Genomic DNA, 13,293 nt, shown 5'->3' with positions numbered 1-13,293 from the left:
GCATGTGCCTATTGGCCATCTGTATATCTTCTTTGGAGAAATATCTGTTCATAGCCTCTGCCTATCTTTTGATAAAGTTGTTTAATTTTTTGTTGTTGAGTTGTGTGAGTTCTTTGTATATTATGGAGGTTAACCCTTTGTCGGATATATGATTTACAAATATTTTTTTCCCAGTTGGTGGGTTGTCTTTTTGTTTCAATCCAGGTTTCCTTTGCCTTGAAGAAGCTCTTTAGCCTGATGAAGTCCCACTTGTTTATTTTTCCTTTAGTTTCCCTTATCCAAGAATACATGGTGTCCAAAAAGATCCTTTTAAGACTGATGTCAAAGAGTGTACTGCCTGTTTTCTTCTAGAAGTTTTATGGTTTCAGGCCTTACCTTCAAGTCTTTGATCCATTTTGAGTTTATTTTTTTGAATGGTATGAAACCATGCTCTACTTTCATTCTTTTGCATGTGGCTGTCCAGTTTTCCCAATACCATTTATTGAAGAGACTTTCCTTTCTCCATTGTATGTTCTTAGCTCCTTTGTTGAAAATTAGCTGTCCGTAGACGTGTGGTTTTATTTCTGGGCTTTCAACTCTGTTCCATTGATTTGTGTGCCTGTTTTTGTACCAGTAACATGCTGTTTTGATGACTATAGCTTTGTAGCATATTTTGAAATCAGGGATTGTGGTGCCTCCAGATTTGTTCTTTTTTCTCAGGATTGCTTTAGCAATTTGGAGTCTTTTCTTGCCGCATATGAATTTTAGTATTCTTTGTTGTATTTCTGTGAGGAATGTCATTGGCATTCTGATTGGGATTGCATTGAATTTGTAGATTGCTTTAGATTGTATGGACATTTTAACCATGTTTATTCCTTCAATCCAGGTACATGGAATGTTTTTCCATTTCTTTATGTTCTCATCAATTTCTTTCAGTAAAGTCTGATGGTTTTCATTGTATAGGGCTTTCACTTCCTTGGTTAAATTTATTCCAAGATATTTTATTCTTTTTGTTTCAATTGTGAGTGGGATAGTGTTCTTGAGTTCTCTTTCTCTTAGTTAATTATTAGAGTATAGAAATTCAACTGATTTTTGTAAGCTGATTTTGTACCCTGCAACTTTGCTGTAATTGCTGATTATTTCTAATAGCAATCCAATGGATTTTTTTAGGGTTTTCTATACATAAAATCATGTTGTCTACAAAGAGTGAGAGTTTCACTTCTTCATTGCCTATTTGGATTCCTTTTATTTCTTTTTCTTGCCTAATTGCTCTGGCCAAAACTTCAAGTACTATGTTGAATAAAAGTGGTGAGAGTGGGCACCCTTGTCTTGTTTCTGTTATCAGAGGGATGGCTTTCAGTTTTTCCCCATTGAGTGTGATGTTGGCTGTGGGTTTGTCACATATGGCTTTTATTATGTTGAGGTACTTTCCTTCTACGCCCATTTTATTGAGTGTTTTTATCATAAATGGATGTTGGATCTTGTCGAATGCTTTCTCTGTGTCTATTGAGATGATCATGTGGTTTTTGTTCCTCATTTTGTTAATGTGGTGTATCACATTGATTGGTTTGCAGATGTTGAAGCATCCCTGTGTCCTTGATATAAATCCCACTCAATCATGGTGTATGGTCTTTTTAATGTATTGCTGTATTCAGTTTGTCAATATTTCTTGAGGATTTTTGTGTCTATGTTCATCAGTGATATTGGCCTGTAATTTTCCTTCTTTGTATTGTCCTTGTCTGGCTTTGCTATCAGGGTGATATTGGCCTCATAGAATGTGTTAGGAAGTGGTCCATCTTCCTCAGTTTTCTGGAATAGTTTGAGAAAGATAAGTGTTAAATTCTTCTTCGAATGTTTGGTAGAATTCTCCAGAAAAGCCTTCTGGTTCTGGACTTTTATTTTTGGGAAGGTTTTTGATTACTGCTTCAATCTCTTTACTTGTGATTATAGGCACCTTCCTGGAGACACATTTAATCATTTTTAAATTAGATAATAAAATAATTATTCCTAGTAGATGGCAGTAATCATAAATTGTTTTCAGAATTTCAGCTGTGACAGCTCGTGCCATAGGCAGAATTCTAAGATGGCCTCCATGACCTTTGCCCTCCTAGTGTTACCCTGGTGATTATGTTACTTTACATGGCAAAAGGGATTTTGCATATGTAACGAAGATTATTAATTAGTAGACTATAAAATAGGGAGATTCTATCAGAGTGGGCCCAATCTAACCTATTACAACTTAGGAGAGTTTTCTCCAGCTGGTAGCAGAAAAGAAAGTCAAAAATTGGAAGCAAAAGGATTTGACATGTCATTACTGGCTTTGAAGATGGAAGAGGTCACAAGCAAAGGCCAGAGATCAGCCTTTAGTTGCTGAGAGCAACCTCTAGCTCACAGACAGCAAGGAAACAGAGACATCAGTCCTACAACCATATAGAACTGAATTCTGCCAACAACCTGAATGAACTTGTAAGTGGATTCTTCCCCACAGCCCCACCTTGATTTCAGCCTTGTGAGACCCTACACAGAGAAACCAATCAAGACCACCTGGGCTTCTGACCTACAGAACTGAGATAATAAATGGGTGTGGTTTTAAGCTGCTAAGTTTGTGGTAATTTGTTATGCAGAAAAAACTAGAAAACTAGAAAACTAATATAGGTTGTTTCAGTTTTGGTGCAGCCTCTGATTGCACTGTGCAATTTGCAGTGGCATGAGAAAAGATTTATGAGGAAGTTTAATTGACTTTTATTTTAATTTAAAATAATTTCCACTTGAGTCTCCTGCCAACTTTTTTGGGAACAGTGCTATGACAGACACTGTTGGTTGACTATCCAAAGATACTACCTGCCTTTCTTTCCTGCTAAGAGAACCCCCACTTTTTTTTTGCCAGGAGAGGTCCTTAGATTTCATGGAAGGTAGTCCCAGCTAAGGGTCCAGGGGGTAGACAGGCTTATGATCCACTTCTGGCCAATGAGATTTAAGTACAGGTCTGCTGGGGGGCTTTGGGAAGGATTTTACTTCTTGATATGAGGCAGAAGCTGAAGTGAAATGCTCTACGTGACACTGCCAGCTACTTCCTGCCTTTGAATGTGGTTGGATGATATGCTGCAGCTATCTTGTGACTATGAGGAGGAGGCCAAAAGAATCAAAGAAACGTTGATACAGGGCCCTAATGCCTTTGAACCAATGCCACTACTTACATCTAGATTTCTTAGGTAAGAAAAATATTTTTTTACTTGTTTAAACTGTGGTTAATTGAGTTTTAATGATTTACAACTGAAATCATAGCTAACTGATACAGAATTTGGGTCCTGGAAGTAGAATGCTGCAAGTAACACACTTTAAGAGGCAGGTCAGAGTGGGCATTGAGGACCCAACTATCTTAACCTGGAAACCTTTGACATTTAAGCAGCTGGTTGCCTGATATATCTTAGAATGGGGATCACATGTTGACAGAGGTTGTAGTGGCATGAGAAATGGAAGGGAAAATTCAAGATGTTTATGTGTCATAGCTTATTTTAGCAAAAAAGTCCTACCAAGAGAGGGAAACTTAAGCTAGATGGCTAATCTCTAAGCAGAGAGGAAAGAAAGCATGAGTTTGCTGAGAAAGGTACCCTCGCTGTGACTTCCACCCTAAATGAACAGAGTCCCATAATTTACATTCTTGCAGGGTTAGAGAAGGTGTCTGTTGTACCCCAAGTTAAAAAAAGCAGAGGTGAGAAAGTGGTACCCTTAAGACTGATAAAACTGGAGCTTTTTGCCATAAAGATCCGATTGTGTGCGTTAAATGCCAGAGGATTTGGGAGAGCACAGGATCTAACAGGAGGGAGACAAGAATTCTTAGCCTCAAAGACTATGTCTAGACAAAATCTTTAGCTGTGGTTACTAATGCAAGGAATTGACCAGAAGCAAATAGACTAAATCTACAAAGTTTTTGAGAGGAACTTTATTGTTAAAGATAATGCAAGACTTGCCGACAGCTGCATATAATTGTTGAACCTCAAAGGCAATCCCTAGGTGTGTGAACTTGTACCAACGTGCAGAGTTTGCTAAAATTAGAAGAGAACTTTCTTTTGAGTGCCCATCTCAGATAGAGCCATTGAAAATACTGGTTAAAGACTATCTTCCTAAAGGGAAGAACCAGAGGCTATGGAGGAAAAAAATAGAGAGATTTTCATAGTCAGAACCAGGAACTGTCAGGTTGACTAACCAAGGAGTTTTCTCCATTGAGAGGACAAACATTTTTCACTATTCCTTTCTAGTAGGATAGAGTATATTCTAGTAAATATTAACTATTTATCTAGTCTTTTCCCACCACTGTAGGTAAGATGCAGTGGAGGCGGATAACCTGTTCTTTAGGGAAAACTTCCAGGTCTATAAGAAGACGTATGTGGACTAAATGAAGAAGGTTGAACATCACCTAGAGATCTTAGATTTGGACCTGTATGTAGTAACTAGATGTGACTTTGTAGTTTTTTTCTCTTGAGGAGGAAGTGAGTATACCTATATAAACTAAATATGTAGGTAGGAAGGAGGATGTGTGTGGGAATTAGGTTGCCAAAGGGGTGGACTGTGGCAGACACTGTTAGTTGGCTGCTTAAAGGCACTACTTACCAAGCCTTATTCCATGTTAACAGATCTGAGCACCACCCCATATTGCATCCATTTTAGGTACAATTCCCTTGGTTTCAGGAATAGTGAACTTAATCATGAACCTGATGTAGATACGTGATCCAAATCTAGCCAGCGATACATAAGGAGATGTCTTCTAGAAGTTTCTGGAGGTAGATGCTGTCACTTCCAAGATATTATTAAGTTGCTAAACTAACATCAGCAAACACTTACGTCTAAATTTGTTATATGAGATAAAATAAACCTTCATTAGTTTAAGCCACTGTTAGTTCTTGTTTGTTTTTACTTCTTATAGGCAAATATTTCTAAATGATACAAATATAGACTTACATTTTGGTCGCTGTCTAAAGCAGGAGGTTGCCAGATTACAAAGTTTGGGTCAAATCCAGCTCCCCATCTGTTTTTGTAAATAGCTGTATTGGAATACAGCCACTCTCATTCATCTGTGTTATCTGTGGCTGCTTTCACACTACAAAGGCAAGTTGAATAGTTGCAAGAGAGACCACATGGCCTGCAATGCCTAAAATATTTCTACCTAATCCATCATGGAAAAAGTTCGCTGACTCTTCATCTAAAGAGTCATGTGTGGAAATTGGAACTAAGTGGGATAAAGTATCATTTATTCCAATAATGTTTTAGTACAGCCTTTCCCAAACTTGCAGAGCATATGAATCAGCTGCAACTCTTGTTACACTTATATATTCTAAGGTCCTGCGCTGAGATACTGAGTCAGAATCTGCAATGAAGAGACCTGGGAATCTGTATTATTAACTATTTCCCCACATGAATCTTTTGACCAAGAAAGTTTGGGAAATACTGTAACAGATTGGTGTCTTGGAGCTGCTTAGCTAGCCCACCAATAATCCAGTCTGTGACTAGTTCCTGCCTGTGATTCACTGCAGAAGCCCTAGTATGACCAGAAGATGGACTAAGATTCCATCAGGTCCCTAACAGCTACCTTATGGAACGAAATAACAGTGGATCAGACAATTCTGATGTAGTACAAGTGGCACCAGCTCTGGAAATGAGAGACCCGGGTTCAGGTTCTAAAGCAGCCTCTAACTAATTATTTGACCTTGGGCAAGTTTCTCTCTAGAATCCAAGATTCTCAACGATGAAAACCTCAGTAGGATGGGATATCTCCAAGTTGCTTGTTGCCAATATGATTCTAAGACTCAGAAACTAGGAAGTGCTAGTTTCTCTGTTTCCTGAAATTCTTTTCTTCTAGATCAGGGTTCCTCAATTATGGCTACACATTAGACTCACCGTGGAGCTTTTAAAAACAGCACTACCTTAGGTCCCATCCGGAGACTCTGATTTAATGAACCTTGGGGAGAGCCTAGCTATTGGAATAAAGGTTTCCCGGGTGACCTATTTGTTCCGTCAGTTGAGACCCACTATCTCAGCGGGTATTGGGTTCTCTTTTTCTATTTCCTATTCAAGGTTTACATATAGTAGTTTCACCATTTGTGAAACACAATAAGTAAGAGGAGCAGACAAGTTCAGTAGTTCGCAAATACTGGTGAGTCAGGAAGGCTGCCTAACTTTCAGAAGACAATCTGTTAGAACAAGATTGCTTTCTAGGCTCCACCACCAGATTCTGATATACTAGCTCTTGGGCCTGGAAATCTATTTTCTTAACACAGTCCCCAGGTCCTCCTAATGCACAGCTGGGTTGGGAACCATCAGGCCTGGGGATCTCGGAAACTTCTTCCAGCTTGTAGGATGTTAGGTCTTATGTTTAATGTCATGAGAAATAAGTCACGGTTTTAAGAACATTTTGAAAAGGCAGTTTGCACTACGAGATTAAGACGTTATGAAAGAAATGTTATCAACCTGTAGGAATGGGTCTCAATCAGGTGCTGTTTGGTAAAAATACTGCTTGCTGGTTTACCTTCTCAGGAAGAGTCATAACCGTGTCCACACAGTTTGATTATTTACCCTCAGTAATACTTGAAGCGATTCTCTACTTCGGCCTCTTTCTATGCAACTGTAAGTTCCAGTTGAAAAGAGCTGAACCCCTGCTCTCCGATGAATCAGGTATAGTTTACCAAACTATATAATTTACATTGAAAATTGCAAATAAAATATGGTATGGCCACCGTCTGGTCTTGCACTTACTATTAATCCCTTTAAATTTGGGTATTAATAACTCTGTTACCAAGCCCTAAGGGACCAGTGACCCACAAGTGGGTCCTTTTGGCCCAAGCTGCTTCCACCAACAGAAGGAGAATGCGTTCAGAATAGCAGAGCAGGAACGTTATTTGTTGGTCAATGAATGGAGGAGGCAGAGCTCCTTCTCTAAAACACCTTCCACCTAGAAGGAAAGATGAGCAGGGTTCTTATGGGACGTGAAGGGGGAGGGGTCTCCACATCGTGGCTCGGGGCAGGGGCATTTGGGGCATGCGCTGATCTTCCCTTCGTGCACGCAGCACATTTTGCACATGTTTCCTCTTGCACGTGGCACCCCATCGCCATCTTGGACTTTTCTGGTTTGGACCAGTCCTGCGGTTTGACCATCTGGAAACGTTCTGCCTTGGTTCCTGTCAGCAGGCAGAACTTAAAAATGAAGCATTAGACGTAGAAAATGTTTTAGGGACTTCCCTGGGTGACACATTTGCTCATTCATTCTTTTTCTCATTTATTCATTCACTCAAAAAATCATTTGAAAGAACCAACTACCAGCCAGGAATTGCTCTAGGCCCTGGGGTGAAAAAGAGTCTTGCCCTTGTTGACACTCACACTTTACTTGGGAAAATTGATAATAAATAACTATTTAAAGTGTTGAGTGGTACAGATTGTTAAGAAGGAAACTAAGGCAAGGCAAGATGACAGAAAGTGATGGGAGCCGGAGGGCAGTGCTGTTTTATAAAGGGAATTAGGGAAGTCTGCTCTGTTAAGGCAATATTTTAGCAGAGACCAGAAGAAAGAGAAAAGTCATGGTGCTACCTAGGGAAAGAGCATTTAAGACAGAGGAAGCAGCCATTGCAAATGTCCTGTGGTGGGAAAGTCCTGAGTGGGATCCAGAAACAGCACTGGCTACAGTGGCTTGAGTGGAGCGAGAGGGGGTGGGAGTGTTGGAGAGGAGTCAGAGAGTAGCAGGGCCAGTCATGCAAGGTCAGTTAGAAGGGCGTTGTATTTAACTCCAATACTTAAGGGTGCATCCAGGATTTGTGGGGTTTGAAATTTTACCATTCTTGAGGTCTTCTACACATAAAGAAATGCAAAATTAAATATAAACCTCAATACTTGTTTGGAAGGAAAAGAAAAATCACAAGAAATGATAAAAGTTTTTTATTTTTTTGAGGAAGATCAGTCCTGAGCTAACTACTGCCAATCCTCCTCTTTTTGCTGAGGAAGACTGGCCCTGAGCTAACATCCCTGCCCACCTTCCTCTACTTTATATGTGGGATGCCTACCGCAGCATGGCTTTTGCCAAGCAGTGCCATGTCTGCACCCGGGATCCGAACCAGGGAACCCTGGGCCGTTGAGAAGCAGAACATGCAAACTTAACCACTGCGCCACTGGGCTGGCCCCCAGAAATGACAAATTTTTAAACAGGGACAAAAATACCAGTGTAGAGGATCAGAATAGGCCACCTCCAAATATGCCACTTTGGCAGAAGGACTATTTTGAGCTGGAGACAATGAAGAACGGCAGATGCAAAAACAGCTTTCTGCCTTTCCACTCTCATACCAGGAAAGGCAAAATGTGGCATAGTGGTTAAGTTCAGCACATTCTGCTTTGGCGGCCTGGGTTCAAGGGTTTGTGTCCTGGGTACCAACCTACACACCGCTAGTCAGCCACTCTGTGGCAGCAACACAAGAGGAAGACTGGCACAGATATTAGCTCAGGGCTAATCTTCCTCAAGCAAAAAAAAGAAAAAAGGAAAAAAAAAATGACAAAATGACTCAATCACCAGAGTTTCTTATCAGCCCAGAGACAGAGAGAAATCTACATAACAAATCTCACTAAAACAACCCTTATCTTCTATTTGTTTCCCCCCATATTTTATGTTCCCATAATTTGCTGCCCCTAAATGCCAAAAATCCGTTTTATTTTTCTTGTCACCACTCTACAAATTTATTATTCCTTATTAAGCTGCTATAAAAGCCCCAAGTTCTAACCACCCATTTGAGTTACTCATCATGGAGTTTCTTCTTCAGTGAGTATGTGCATGGCTCCTGTTAATAAACTCTGTTTCTCTCTTGTTAATCTGTCTTACGTCAGTTTAATTTCCAGGACCCCTGATGCAGAACCTAACAGAGTGGAGGAAAAAGTTTATTTCCCCCTCCTCCATACCACATACCACAAAATCCAAAAAAATATTATAATAGTTTTACTAACTGTAATACTAATACCCCTCTATATAATTTTTTCCCCTTCATTTGACTAAAATCTCTTTGATTACCTTTTTACATTTTATTTTGTAATGTTAGTTATTTATTTGTTTTTTGTGAGGAAGACTGGCCCTGAGCTAACACCTGTACCCATCCTCCTCTATTTTGTAAGTGGGATGCCACCACAGCATGGCTTGGTGAGCAGCGTCTTGGTCCGTGCCCAGGATTCAAACCTGCGAACCTTGGGACATCAAAGCGGAGTGCACGAACTTAACCACTACACAATGCGGCTGGCCCTGTAATGTTTCTTTTTATAGGAAAAACAGAAAGATAATTTAGTCGTTCCTTTAGCTTGTTTGGTCAAAATTTAGTTTTTATTCAGCGCATAGAAAAATTTCTTTTAACTTCACAACTCGTTACTGGTAATGCCACGTACATTTTTAGAATTGTTGTCAAATTTGGGAAAGCTTTTCTCAGATTTCTTTCTTCCATGAAGTACAGATTTGTAAGAATTTTCTACAGACCAGCTTCTAGCTCCATGTTTCAAACCCCTTTGCTCTTCCACTAGCCGCATATTTCTGGTGTGATGACCTCATGACCTCTCACTCTGAACTTGAGCGTCACAGTGAATGCCGGCGCAGAGGATAGCAGAAGCATTCCTGGAGGCCATTCCTATACCAGCAAAAACTTTATGTCAAAATAACTGTGAACCACAATAATATATCCCACTAACTCAAACTAAGGGCCACTGGAACTCAGCTTCTTAACTAGATCCCAAAGTGTCTGTGTCTGTTCTAGCACCGTTTGACCCAAAGAGAATTGTGACAGGGGAAATTCAAAATAGACAGTTGTGGTTAAAATATCTCTCATTTGCAAATTAAAAAAAAAAAAAAGACTGTGTAAATGTATTGCCAGCTTCTTCCAGGGGCTTGTAAGGGGCCTGTGCGAGTGAGGGGCCTTGGTGCTGCAGCTTTATCAGCTTCAAGGAAAAATCTTCCTCTGGTGAAATGTGAAGCCATTGGAGGCTTTTGAGCGAAATAGTAACCTGATCTAAGCGCTGTTGTAAAAGGACCATTTTGTTGGGAGAACAGGCTGCAGAGGAGCGAGCCTGGAAGCAGGGAGATCTGGACAGAGGCTGAAGTTCAGACCATGCAGGGAAGGTAAAAAAGCAGACATAACTCATTCTAGGAAAGCTGACTCTGTGATCCACTAAGCCACGGACGTGTTTCCTGATATTCGTGCCTGCTCATGTCAGACTCGTTTCCTTTCTCAGCTATTGCTGATTCAGTGATTCTAGAGAGTTCTCTTAATATTTCCTGTTGCTCAGTCTTTAAAGTTCACGTTTCATCAACAGTATTTTTATGATTGTAGCTATTTATGTTCCTGTTTGCTGCTGCCTGGATGCCTGCAGTGCTGGCTGAACGATCATTCTTTACCAATACAATTTCAATTCACAATATCAGTGCAGTCTGTGTCTGGGTTGAGAACTATCCAGGAGGACTCTTTCCTATTATTTAGAAACCTTAGAATCTAGCAATTTATCAGTTCACATTAGCAAATATCCCTTTGCTTGATGAAGAACTATCTGATTAATATCTTCAAGGCCGTTAGAGTTTAATCATTTTATCTCATTTATTTGGGAGTTTATGTCTTGTTTTAGAAGAGAGGTTGGTAAACCTTTGCTGTAAAAAGCCAGATAGTGAATATTTTAGGCTTTACAGGCCATATGGTCTCTGTCGGAACTACTCAACGATGCTGTTTTAGTACCAAAGCAGCCATAGGCAATTATGCAAAGAAATGGACATGGCTATGTTGCTATACAATTTTACTTACGTCAACAGGCCGTGGGTCCAGATTTGACCCACAGGAAACAGTTTGCTGACCCCTGCTTTGGAATTTTCCTCTTGCTGTTTCATTTTGTATGTCCTAAATCTTAAACTCACTTAACCTCTGTAAGTCTGATATCTCCATCTTTAAAATAGGGACTCGGCTCTGTCTGCCGCATAGCATTGTCATGAGGCTCAAATGAGATGGTGGTGGTGGAAGTCTCATAAATTTTAAAGTAGCATTCATGTCTATATTTCTTTCTCTTCCCTACCACCCTGTACCACGTTTCCCTACCTCTTCCTCCACCAGAGGCCCACATAGAGACAATCAGTCACAAAGGAAAATTATGGCTTGTTACCTTATCGTTACTCCTGAGCATTATGTTGAATACTGGCTCCCTAAAATGTCGTCAGAACTACCTGTGATAGCACAAAGCTGAGTTTGTTCTTGTAAGGGAGAATATAACCTTGGTATAGTCTTAATAGAACCTCAAAAGAGGGAGGGCACAGTCAGGATATTTATTAAGATTTTGAAGACCTACCTAGATGAAGGTGGGTCTTTTAATGCAGGGGCTTGCTTAGGATTGGATAAGGATCATGATATAATGGTCTAGGGTTTGTGGACCTAACACCTAACAGGGTGAGGATTTTGAAGAGGGAGTCCAAGAGTCTTAGAAAGTATACTATCATTTAATACTTTCTGTTGAAGACTTGATTGGTCTCTCAGAAAGTTACTGGAATAAAGAGTAAAGTTATTTGTAATTTTTATTTTTGGAGGAAAGTTTCCTGGAATAGTAAAGTTATATTGATCAACACATTGGACTAGTAAAGGGTTATTAGTATAGTCAGTAAGCTGTGTGGGCGTCCATGGTTTTGGTTCTCACTTATCAGACATATTAGAGGTATTGTGTGAGAAGGAGGGAAAGGTAGATAGGATAGCAGATTTACTTAGAAAAGGGCAGAAAATAGTAGAAAAGAAGACAGCAAATACAAAGAAGAGAGGAAAAGGGGCAAGACCATGATAAGCTAGTTTCTCAGGCGCAATTTGAAGAGAATTTTGAAAGAGAGTAGAAAATTTTGGAGATTAGAAGCTGGGATGCAAGCTGTATCAGAATGTCAAAAATTAGAAAAGAAAATTTTAAAAGCTGTGAAGTATAAATTGCTTTCAATTAAGTGTTCTGGCTGGACAGTTATATTTTTATATGTGAATCTGTGTCAAGAATGGAAAATACGTGGGCCTGGTTTTGAGAAGGTTACTTTTTTATTAAAAAGATATGTTAAGTATGTGTATGTATATATTCATGGTAGAAAATTTTGAATATACACATAAAAAATTAGAATCAATAAAGATACCTCTTAATAAGAAAGTGAAATTCCAGTGAAGTGATTATGTAGGAGTGAAAAATCAAGAGAAATAGGAAATGTGACCTTCATTAAAAATAAGAATTTTCTTGGAGTAGAGATGTGAGAGAGTGATAGAAGAGAAAGAGAAAGAATGAATAAAAAGCATGTCAGGAGTCTATTGGTTAGTTTGTGGGAAATGGTTAAAGGCCACTGGATTTTTAGGAAGAATATCCATCTTAAATTTTAATTTTTTTCATTGCTGTGAAGTTGTAGAGAGTTTAGGCCAACAACAAAATAGAACGCATAGTCCTCAGGACTGTCCTGACATCTGGTATCAACTGCAATTTTGGAGGGTCCCAAAAACCATCCTCAGGTTTGACAGTTTCCAATAAGGACTCAGAACTCACTGGAAGTTATTATACTTACTATAATATTTTATTACAGGGAAAGGATACAGATTCAAATCAGCCAAGGGAAGAAGCTCACGTGGCAGAGTCTAGGAAAAGTACCACACATGAAACTTCCATTGTCCTCTCCCTGTGGAGTCAGGACATATCACTTTACTGGCATCAATGTGTGACAATATGCACAAAATATCCCAACCAGAGAAGCTCAGCTGAGCCTCAGTGTCCAGAGTTTTTACTGGGGCTTTATTACATGGGCATGATTCATTGATTGCCCACGTGATTGAGCTCAGTCTCCAGGTTCACTGATTCTGCGTAACCCAGAGCCCTCATCCTAACTCACATTGTAAGTCTTTTGCCAGTCTCTCCTCCTCCCCTAGACTATACGGGGGTGGCCAGCCCTTGCCTTAAATCACATTGTTAAACTATCCAGTATGACCCAAGGCTTCTGGACAAACTCTTCTCTGGAGGGCCCAGAGATTACCTCCCAGAAGCCAAGGACGTGGGCCAGATGTTTTCTTTGAGCAAGGCCAAATTCTTTACTACACCGATAGAAATCCCTTTCATCATCTCATCCTTCAATAAAGACTTCTTCACACATGTGCAGACAAAATTCATCCTGAATCCCACCACCAACTTCATGGAAACACTTTAAACATTTTGTTACAGATTCTCCTTGATAGATCCTAGAGAGGTTAGGCATAAAAATAACTCACCTTTTCTTTATTCCCCACATTTAAATAAATAGCTATTAGCACAGGTTAGAAAACT

The sequence above is a fragment of the Equus quagga genome, chromosome 2, assembly GCF_021613505.1.
Source record: "Equus quagga isolate Etosha38 chromosome 2, UCLA_HA_Equagga_1.0, whole genome shotgun sequence".
NCBI classification, from domain to species: Eukaryota; Metazoa; Chordata; class Mammalia; order Perissodactyla; family Equidae; genus Equus; species Equus quagga.
Note: the sequence above shows the minus strand (reverse complement) of the source record.